The sequence below is a fragment of the Sinocyclocheilus grahami genome, unplaced genomic scaffold (assembly GCF_001515645.1).
Source record: "Sinocyclocheilus grahami isolate Dianchi unplaced genomic scaffold, SAMN03320097.WGS_v1.1 scaffold25.1, whole genome shotgun sequence".
In the NCBI taxonomy this organism is placed as follows: Eukaryota; Metazoa; Chordata; class Actinopteri; order Cypriniformes; family Cyprinidae; genus Sinocyclocheilus; species Sinocyclocheilus grahami.
The window spans coordinates 3,385,024-3,396,433 of record NW_015505204.1 but is presented as its reverse complement, the minus strand read 5'-3'; the positions used below and the strand labels follow the sequence as shown (position 1 = coordinate 3,396,433).

At 34.6% G+C, this 11,410-nt stretch overlaps 1 long non-coding RNA gene across 1 annotated transcript in view; it reads right to left on the bottom strand.

The window, feature by feature from the left end:
* Positions 1 to 5,299: 5,299 nt before the first annotated feature.
* LOC107564260 (uncharacterized) overlaps positions 5,300 to 11,410 on the bottom strand; it is a 13,409-nt gene continuing 7,298 nt past the window's right edge. The window contains exons 2-3 of the long non-coding RNA XR_001606199.1: positions 7,840 to 7,846; positions 5,300 to 5,565 (exon numbers count right to left, since the gene is read on the bottom strand). This is a non-coding gene — a long non-coding RNA (uncharacterized lncRNA). The remainder of the gene's footprint in view (positions 5,566 to 7,839; positions 7,847 to 11,410) is intronic.

Genomic DNA, 11,410 nt, shown 5'->3' with positions numbered 1-11,410 from the left:
GTTGTGCTGTTTTTATTCCATACAAGTATTTTTTGAGATTTCACATTCTCTTTACAAGACATAACCAAAAATAAATGAGCAGCTCTTTGTTAAGGCAAGCATTACTATTACTCATAATTAGGGATGTAAGCTAACACTCAAAACACTTTTGGTAATTGCATAGCAGAATGCTAAAATAGCTAACTGAACCGGCAAACTAGCATCACAGAGGGAGTTTTGCACATGAACCATTAAAAATCTTTTTTTTTTTTTAAAACAGTAAATTATCTTTTTACGATCTCGTTTACTCTATTTAATCAACATTCTACATGTACATTAGCATTCGAAAGTGTATGGTCAGAAAGATTATTATTATTAGTAGTAGTAGTATATATTATAGGCATGTATCTGGTGCTAGTAGTATCTAGTATATATTCGTATATAAATATATTCGTATAAATTTTTGTATATATTTGTATATATTATTATTATTACTACTACTATTACTGTAATATTACTGTTATTATTTATTTATTTATTAGATTTTTGTTTGAAAGAAATTAATACTTTTAATCAGCAAGGATAAATGGATCAAATTGAAGTAAAGACATTACAAATGTTACAAAAGTTTTCTTTTTCAAATAATTCTTTTGAACGTTCTGTTCATCAAAGAATCTGAAAAATTGCATCAGTTTCCACAAAAATATTAAGTACATTGTATAAGAAGAAATGTTTCCTGAGCACCAAATCAGTACATTACAATGCTTTTTGAAGGATCAAATTTAGTTTTGCCATCACAGGAGTAAGTTAAATATATTAACAAATCATAATACTTCTGTTTTTACTGTATTTTTTATCAAATAAATGCAGCCTTGGTGAGCATAGGACACTACTTTCTATACATATACACATATGACTCACAACACGATATTGTTAATTTGGAAATTATTACAAAAATGTCTTTCCATATTAAGATTTGCACAGGAGGATTGTAAGTCTATTTATCCACACTGTGGATAAACATTTTAATCATGATATGTATTTGGCAGACACTCCAGCTGATGAAATTAAAAGTTAAAGTGCAGACAGAAAAGAGCAAAAGAGAGAATCCAAATGAGACTGAAGATGGCTCTCATCGGGCCCCTGCTGGGATGAGATACTGAACAGACTCCTGGCAAGAACTTTCTTTTTTATTTGAATTTTAGGTGTTAGGACACCTAGTAATTGGAAGCGATTCTACCTGCTCTGTCATCGTATCGCTGGCTGATATTTGATGGTGATTAACTAATGTGGGCCTTGATGAATTAAAAATGTGCTTTTGCACCCAAGAGGATCTGTGTGCGCCAAGCAGAGCCACCCGATCTCCTCAGACGTGTGATTTCATCGTGAGTCTCACAGTGAGAAAATACTTCAGAATAGGATGTGTTTGTGTGCGAGAGAGAAGATAGTAGGAGGGAATATGAATGGTAATTACACAGGTTTTAAGTGATGCAAAGTGCTTTTCATTAATTAAATGGCCCTTAAGGACCACGTAGCAATCATCATCACAAAGATATGTCGCAGTCGATTCACATGAATGATTGAAGCACTTCTTTGAGTGGCAATCCAGCACGCCGGAAATAATGCTTCAATCATGTATTTTGCATTAATAAAACACTTTCTAAAAGCTGCATTGTATTGACAGAGGAAATATGTACTGTCATTTGTCAAAATAATGCATAAATAATATAAGGATGGAATTTTAATCATTTTGCAAGAAATCACAACAATCTACTTAAGGCATCTCACACACTTTGTTCTTTGTGAACTGTGAGTTCTGATTTTAGTTGGACCATCACTGCTAGAGGAAATAACAGTAGTGTTGCATTTCCTCCCATTTTATGCCATGTGCCAGAAGCCAAAAAATAGCTTTTTGCATCCTTCTCCAGCCTCAGTACTACTTTACTCCACAAATAGAGTATGGTGTACTTTGGTGTCCAATCGGTTTAAATCATTGATCAAATAAAAGTATATATATATATATTTAATTTAATATTTTTGTCATTTGGTTTATTTTTAAAACAATGTAATCTAATCAAACAAAAATTACAACTCTTCAAAAAATAATACAAAATAAAATTTTTATTTTAGTTTGAAGTTGGCAGTCCTTTTACTGATTATATATATATATATATATATATATATATATATATATAATCATACATCTGGGAAGCAGATCTGGAGGCACCTATAAGGCCTGCCTGCTTTACCACAATATGCCCATCTCTGTGTGGATGAGATGCAATTGTTGATTTATGATGGCGGTTATTAGGCTGAATAAGCACCCGTGCATCTATTTTTGCACACTTCTTCATCCTTAATACACACACATGCTATTAATTCTAAAGTATAGCCTATAGATGCTATGCATTTCTTCACTCGTATTTATTTATTTTGTTTGTTTGTGATAATTAGATGCCAACTATGAAATCAAATATTTATTTGATTGAGTTTCAAGCCTCTTCATTGAAGGGATGTTCTGACATAGCAGCAAATTCTGTATGTTTGTAGAGAAGAACTGTCAGCCCTCTGTCTACTCAAATGACGTCATCTCACTGACTGGTGTATCTGATTGAAATGACCCCCTCCATACACTCAATCATCCTTCTCCTCTCCTTCCTTTGGTATTTATTTATATTAATGTATATTAAGTTAACTGACTATCCATTTATATGAGGTCAAAATACCTTATATAGTTAAAGTCAGGAATAACAAGTTTACTTTAGGTAGATAATTTAATAATGGATAACACACACACACACACACACACACATCTAAATAAAACATAATTATCTCTGTGCAATATGGTTGCATTCATATCCATTCTAGATACAGTTAATTCAGTGCACAAATCATTTACGGGATATAACTCTAAGCCAAAGTTTACCCACTAACAACTGTGAATCAAGCCTTTTGATGTGTGAACGATCACCAACAGTGCTTACCTGAGGGCAGGCAAATTGCATGCCCTCCACATGGTGCACCATGATTTTTAAATGACTGCCAGCACATAATGCAGTGACTAAAAGAAGCGTTTTACTTGTTTATACAAAGTCATTCTTTCATTATTAACTCATTTTATGTGCATCATGTGCTTGCACAGTGCATGTAATTGGTTTGTTACTCAGAGGAAACATTGTGCAATAGAGGGCTAAACAGTCATGATGACCTGATCACATTACAGAAACATAAGATCATTATCTTCCTGGTTAGAAACCATTCCAATTGATTTGATGATTAATACAATAAAATTATGAGCGGAAAGAATCATTTTGGGATTTGCATTTCTCTAAAGTCAACACTGGTGAAATTATATTGTACTCACACTGCTTTGTTGCATTAAGTCTATATTAGATTATTCAGATATTATCAGTTCTAACGACAATGAATAAACAGACAATGGAGTGGTCATATTGAATCTTTCTGTGGGTGGAATATGATATTAAGCTTGAGTAAGCAGTAATGTTCACTTCCTGTGTGTGCGGATGGTTTAGCAGCGGTGGGGGAGAACAGACTCAGCAAAGAATACATGCTGCACTGTCCTATGAATAAACGAATAAACGCAAATCCTCTTGTATCTTCTTCTTCTGCTTCGATAAAGATGTTGTTTTTTTTATTCTATTAATGTGTTATCTAGGACATTCCCCCTGGTAAAACAAATCAGTAGCACTCATGATTGACCCTGATCTTTAACAACCTAAATAACCTTTAACAATTTAAATAAAATTAGCCGGGGCGGAGTGTTGTTCCCTCTCACGTGCGTCAGCACTGAACAAGAACATTCATAGAATATGAAATATACAGGCGGCTGTATAAACCATGCTGAGCATGCACCTGTGCTATTTATAAAACCTTGTCTTTTCTGGGAAGGACTAGTGCTTAGATCATGAATATAATCCATCTTGGGTTACAACTTAACTGGAACTGTTACCTTCAAACGCCCTCGGCCTCTAGTTCCTCCGTGCTCAAACATGCTATTTTGCCTGCCTTTTGTCCCTTTTTACACACACACACACACACACACACACACACACACACACACACACACACACACACACACACACAAATTTACTTTGCTATCTAAATAAGGGCATACTTTAGAGTATTGTTTTATATACAGTGGTGGCCAAAATTATTAGAACACTAGTATTTTCACCAGCAAAAAATGGTTTTAAGTCAGTTATTTATATCTTTTGCTGTAGTGTGTCAGTAGGAAATATCAGTCTACATTTCCAAACATTCATTTTGCCTTTAATTGTAATAATCCAGTGAGATTTTTGTTTGCACAAGGAGTCTGACAACAGCAGTGCTCCACACAGAGATCTGATCTCAGCATCATCCAGTCTGTCTGGAATGACATGAAGAAACAGAACAAACTGAGACAGAATACATCCAGAAGAACTGTGGCAACAGTGGCACCACTGTACAGCTAACTGGATCACATTTTTAAAACACACATCTTATTTATTTAAGGACATCCACTTTTGGTCTCATGGTTGTCACTGTATATCTCCCACTAATATGTCTAGTAAGATAATATTTCAGTGTGGATGTAGATGGATGTCCTTGCGGGGGGGGGATTATAAATAAACTTTAAATTGATATAATTTGGTTTGGATCCACCAAGTGAGTACGTCCTTAAATGACCCCAGTGGGACGTTTAAACATTTTTTTTTATTGACTTCCACTGTTTTAGAATAAAACCATTCCCAAAGTAATTAGGATTAGTACTAGATTCTCAACTTACTTTTAAAACACATGTGAAGAAAGTGGTAAATATAGTGAAATTTAACTTGGAGCGAATTTCAGATTTATCAGAAATAGTTTGACAAATGAAGCAGCAGTTCTATTCATGAATTCAATGATTATTCCTCATATTACATATTGCATGACTACCTGGACTCAAACATGTAGGTATTTTCTTAAACCAGTTGGAATAATTTATAAACAAACTCTTAAGGTCTTGGATAAAAAAAGTTTTCTATTTTAAGTTGGGAACATTTTGATTCAATTTGCTGATTTGGTACTTATTTTTAAGATCTTAAATGGTTTTGCTCCACCTGTTTTTAAGGATTACATAGATCAGATAACAGGACGGTGTACACATAATACGGTGTATTAGAGGTGATTGTTACGTGCCATTAAGAAAAACTACCTTTGGTCAATTATCCTTTGCTTTTAGAGGAACACGTGAGTGGAATAGACTCCCAGTGGAGTTGAAAGAATTAAAACAGTTACCAGGACACTGTGGTTCCTCGAAAAAGCTGAAAATATGGTTATTGACCCATCAAAATTGTGATCATTTATAGTGATTTATGGATACGGTATGGTAGTCTGTAATTTTGTGTTTCCATAGTCTTAGTTTATTTTTTCTTCTGCTTTACTATTTTCTCCTTGTTCTTAATTTGGTGTATTAATATTCTTTGTTTATATTTTTTCCCTGTCCTTAACATCAACCTGCCAAAAGGGACTGCGGATGAAAATTAACCAGTGTTGGCTAAATCTGGCACATTTTACATATTTATGTACTATTAATGTGCATTGTCCCTGATTGAATAAATAAATGAAATGAAAGTGAGGTTTTGTCTACACAAATCCACACACATAACTATACATACACTGCTTAAAGGAGACATATTATGCCCCTTTTTACAATATGTAATATAAGTCTCTGGGATCCCCAGAATGTGTCTATGAAAATTTCAGCTCAAAATACGCCACAGATAATTTATTACATCATTTTGAAAATGCCTATTTTGAGTGGAAACAGAAACTAAATCCACTGCTCTCTTGTCTCCTCTGAGGCTGGGACTCTAAATAGTGTTCTGTGCTCCTCTTTGCAGCCAAAGACAGAGAACTAATACACCATTGTCACTTACGAAAACACAATAATGGTGCCTGGGTGTAAATTTACAGATTAATATTATAATGAGATCCCTTTGCCACATCACCAAGGGAGCGAAATCAGACGCGCTCGTTTTCACAGACGCTTGCAGAAAAAGTCTTACTAAAACAAAGTTACTAGGTTAATCTTTTTCACGTTTCCTTGGTTGGTAGATGCACCGGGGACCTGATTATAGCACTTAAAACCTGGAAAAGTCAGATTTTCATGATATGTCACCTTTAATAGAATACAAACTGTAGTCTACAAATAGGTTGCTTAGGTGTTCAGTTATTGTTACCTTTCATTTTGGTCCTGTTTATTTACTTATAGTTAAACATGAACTGTTTATCTTACTACCTGGCATTACTGAAGAAGTCACACCCTTTGTAAAGGCACGGTGTGACATCATCTTCACCCCTCCCCTCCCCGTCTCGTGCTGTAATCCCAGTCAGTGGGGATTCTGATGACATTTGTTGTAAAGCTAAACATGCTGATCGTGGCAAAACTTCATCAGTAGCTTCCACGGAGGGATGAACATCACTGACTGAACCTCAGTCTGGAACCGAAAAAATTAACAAACTGTTCCAGTCTAAAGCTGCAATTTCCCTCTGACTTGAAAGCTGACCAGGCCAAAGGATCGATGAAGCATGAAAGTTGTATTCTCTTAGACAGACATAAGCACACATCTGCAAGAGCCACTATCTGCTGAAGAAACTCTACTTAACTTACACTACACTCTCAGAAAAAACTAGGGTGGTACCATTTCAAAACATAATAATATGTACACTTTGGGTACTAATATGTATTTTTAAAGTATATAAGGTACTAATATGTACCATTTAAAGGGTACCTTTGAATTTTTGTACCACTCCAGTGACAGCTTTGTACTTTTTTTTTTTATTATTTTTTTTTTTTTAGCAGTTTATCGAACCTTTAGCCAAGATATAAAAATACACATCAGGCTGTTATGACTCATATAGTATGATATAATGTAGTAAGAATATGAAGGAGAAAAAAAAATACACCTACATTTTATTTACATGCAAATAAATAAACAAAATTCTTGTGCCTTTGCTGATATTTATATCCCCAAATGCTAAGATGATAGCTTGTTTTGATAGCTTGTAAATCAATGGGAGCTCAAAAGTATGATTTATCATATTTAATATGATAATTTTAGCATGATTTGTATGTATGAATAATCTAGGTATAATGTGGTCCAGTCCAGTAGGTGTTTGTCTTGTAATATAATATAACTAACAATATAAAAGGTATTTATATGTTTACTTTATAAAAATCAATAACAATGATCAAAACATAGCTGAAAAACCTGTTGTATACAATGTTGTACAGTACACGCCTTCTGTCGTCTGATTAATATTTCAGCAAATATAATAACATTTTGACTGTTAGCTATTATCCTTTTCACAGAGCTGCTTTACAACAAAATTGAATTTATATTGTATCACTAAAACATTATTTTCCAGTTTAACACCCTAAACCTTCTTTGACACAGTCTGTATTGAATAAAGCGTTATATAAATAAAGGTGACTTGACTTGTATTTAGAATAATTGTAAACATGTCCTTTCAGGTCATGGTACTGTACATGTGTCTATAATTTTATGCTGAAATATTACTTTTATATTGTTAGTAATATTTCAGGAGCTGTTTTTCGGGCCTGTCTCTTTAAATGCAAATGAGCTGCTGCTCCCCGCCCCCTTTTCCAGAATAGAGCTGCGCCATTACAGCTCGGACCTCCTAAAAACATCTGTTTTGGTTCTAATTATCATGTTTATTGCACTGAAATCATGCTTTTTAAACCATATGAGTTTAAACTTCTGATATAAGGTTTTCTGAGAGCACACATCCGAAGCACACGGACAGAAAGCGGCTGTCACAGCATGAGAGTACTAAACTAAGTTCTCATTCACACACAAGTTTACTTTAAAAACACACGAGTTACAAAAACTGTCGGTTATGTCTGTGAAGGTAAACAGCTGGGAAATAAATTGCATGTATATTTTAGATCTGTGTGGCAGCAGCATTATACAGTAAATAAATCAATAAATCCACTGCTCTCTTGTCTCCTCTGAGGCTGGGACTCTAAATAGTGTTCTGTGCTCCTCTTTGCAGCCAAAGACAGAGAACTAATACACCATTGTCACTTACGAAAACACAATAATGGTGCCTGGGTGTAAATTTACAGATTAATATTATAATGAGATCCCTTTGCCACATCACCAAGGGAGTGAAATCAGACGCGCTCGTTTTCACAGACGCTTGCAGAAAAAGTCTTACTAAAACAAAGTTACTAGGTTAATCTTTTTCACGTTTCCTTGGTTGGTAGATGCACCGGGGACCTGATTATAGCACTTAAAACCTGGAAAAGTCAGATTTTCATGATATGTCACCTTTAATAGAATACAAACTGTAGTCTACAAATAGGTTGCTTAGGTGTTCAGTTATTGTTACCTTTCATTTTGGTCCTGTTTATTTACTTATAGTTAAACATGAACTGTTTATCTTACTACCTGGCATTACTGAAGAAGTCACACCCTTTGTAAAGGCACGGTGTGACATCATCTTCACCCCTCCCCTCCCCGTCTCGTGCTGTAATCCCAGACAGTGGGGATTCTGATGACATTTGTTGTAAAGCTAAACATGCTGATCGTGGCAAAACTTCATCAGTAGCTTCCACGGAGGGATGAACATCACTGACTGAACCTCAGTCTGGAACCGAAAAAATGAACAAACTGTTCCAGTCTAAAGCTGCAATTTCCATCTAACTTGAAAGCTGACCAGGCCAAAGGATCGATGAAGCATGAAAGTTTTATTCTCTTAGACAGACATAAGCACACATCTGCAAGAGCCACTATCTGCTGAAGAAACTCTACTTAACTTACACTACACTCTCAGAAAAAACTAGGGTGGTACCATTTCAAAACATAATAATATGTACACTTTGGGTACTAATATGTATTTTTAAAGTATATAAGGTACTAATATGTACCATTTAAAGGGTACCTTTGAATTTTTGTACCACTCCAGTGACAGCTTTGTACTTTTTTTTTTTATTATTTTTTTTTTTTTAGCAGTTTATCGAACCTTTAGCCAAGATATAAAAATACACATCAGGCTGTTATGACTCATATAGTATGATATAATGTAGTAAGAATATGAAGGAGAAAAAAAAATACACCTACATTTTATTTACATGCAAATAAATAAACAAAATTCTTGTGCCTTTGCTGATATTTATAACCCCAAATGCTAAGATGATAGCTTGTTTTGATAGCTTGTAAATCAATGGGAGCTCAAAAGTATGATTTATCATATTTAATATGATAATTTTAGCATGATTTGTATGTATGAATAATCTAGGTATAATGTGGTCCAGTCCAGTAGGTGTTTGTCTTGTAATATAATATAACTAACAATATAAAAGGTATTTATATGTTTACTTTATAAAAATCAATAACAATGATCAAAACATAGCTGAAAAACCTGTTGTATACAATGTTGTACAGTACACGCCTTCTGTCGTCTGATTAATATTTCAGCAAATATAATAACATTTTGACTGTTAGCTATTATCCTTTTCACAGAGCTGCTTTACAACAAAATTGAATTTATATTGTATCACTAAAACATTATTTTCCAGTTTAACACCCTAAACCTTCTTTGACAGTCTGTATTGAATAAAGCGTTATATAAATAAAGGTGACTTGACTTGTATTTAGAATAATTGTAAACATGTCCTTTCAGGTCATGGTACTGTACATGTGTCTATAATTTTATGCTGAAATATTACTTTTATATTGTTAGTAATATTTCAGGACGAACACTTACTGTACTGAAGCATGTTATGGCTGAATGATCATTCATACATTTGAAAAATCACTTAAAATTCGAAGTTTTAAATATATAAGGCTTTCCGGGAGTGTTTATTTGTACATCTCTCAATTATCATTGTATTGCACTGCCTTATGTTTTGCAAATAAAAACTACAGAGCTTTGATACGGAGTGTATATATCAATCCCACAACCAAGAATGCTGTTCTCCCTACATTTCTACATTTTAGACACTACTGACATTATTATTTGCATTATTATTGGGCTATTTCACAGTTATTTTCTCTAGATTTTTGAGGAGGCGCTGTCTGCATTTCCTCCTCAGAGAAAACCACTGGCAACAAAATTGAAAAAGCATGCACACATCATCATGGGAGCATGACTCATCTCTTCCAGTGCACTGAAGGCAGAAATAATATATTCACACATGCCACGCATTCTGATGTTAGTCTTTATAGCTTGCATGTAGCCAGAGCACTGTGCTCGTTTTTATGTTTTTGCCATGTAACACCATAGGCTATCTGCATGGACTCATTCTAAAGAGTGCAGAGCCCTACAATGAGACAGTTTGCTCTCTCTCTGCTTCATCGGTTCAATAACACGCTGCTGCAAAGTCAGAGCAATGTCAGAGGAACCCTAAAATAGCTGTTCTGCTCATCACAGAGACATTAAGGCTGTTTATTAATAACAACAGCAGCAGCAGCAGCACACTCAGGCAAATGAGTAATGTCAATACAGCTTGACATTCACATTAGCATGACGGAGGCCATTGCTGTTCATTTACTCAGAGGCTGTGATGCTGCACAGGAGCGTTCATGACATGTGTGTGTAATGAGATGTCGTGATGGGGTAGAGGAGAAGACAGCAGAGGCTTTTGTCCTCCTTGTGGTCCGGAAGTGAACTGTGGAATAATGGACAGCTGTGTGAACAAGATGGGTTTATTTTCAGGCAGCGCTGAGCAATGTTTTAGATCTCCTCAGAAAGACTTTGCTTTATGTTCCAAATGCTAATTAATAATCAGTGTGCATTTCAAAAATGTCATTCATTTGAGCCAGGCTTCTTTGTGGATATGAGCATGGCAAAGAGAAAAAATGGATCTTAAAATTGGAACTGCAAAAGTAGATCGTGATGTACCTATGAAAATGCAGGACAATACTTGCACTGTATGCATATAATAGTGATGAGTGCAATAGTGTGGCCTGTCGACCAGCAGGGGGCCTCCATGCTATATTTGTGTTTGTGCTGTGAAAATCTTTTCATTTAGACATGGAAATAAACAGAAAGCTTTTATGTCAGCTCGATGTCCTATATATAGTGCATATGCTACATTATGGTTCAAATGTTTGGGGCCAGTGAGATTTTTAAAATACTTAAATATTCAGGAAGGAAACAATGCCTATTTCAAATTAATGCTATTCTTATAAATCTTATGAATTCATCAAAGAATATTTAAAATGTATATTAGGGTTCTTACACAAATAGTAAGCAGCAAAACTGTTTTTAACATTAATAATAATAACAAATGAGCACCAAATCAGCATATTAGAATGATTTCTGAAGGATCATGTGACACTGAAGACTGGATTAATTGCTGCTGAAAATTCAGCTTTGCCATCACAGGAATAAATTACATTTTAATATATATATATATATA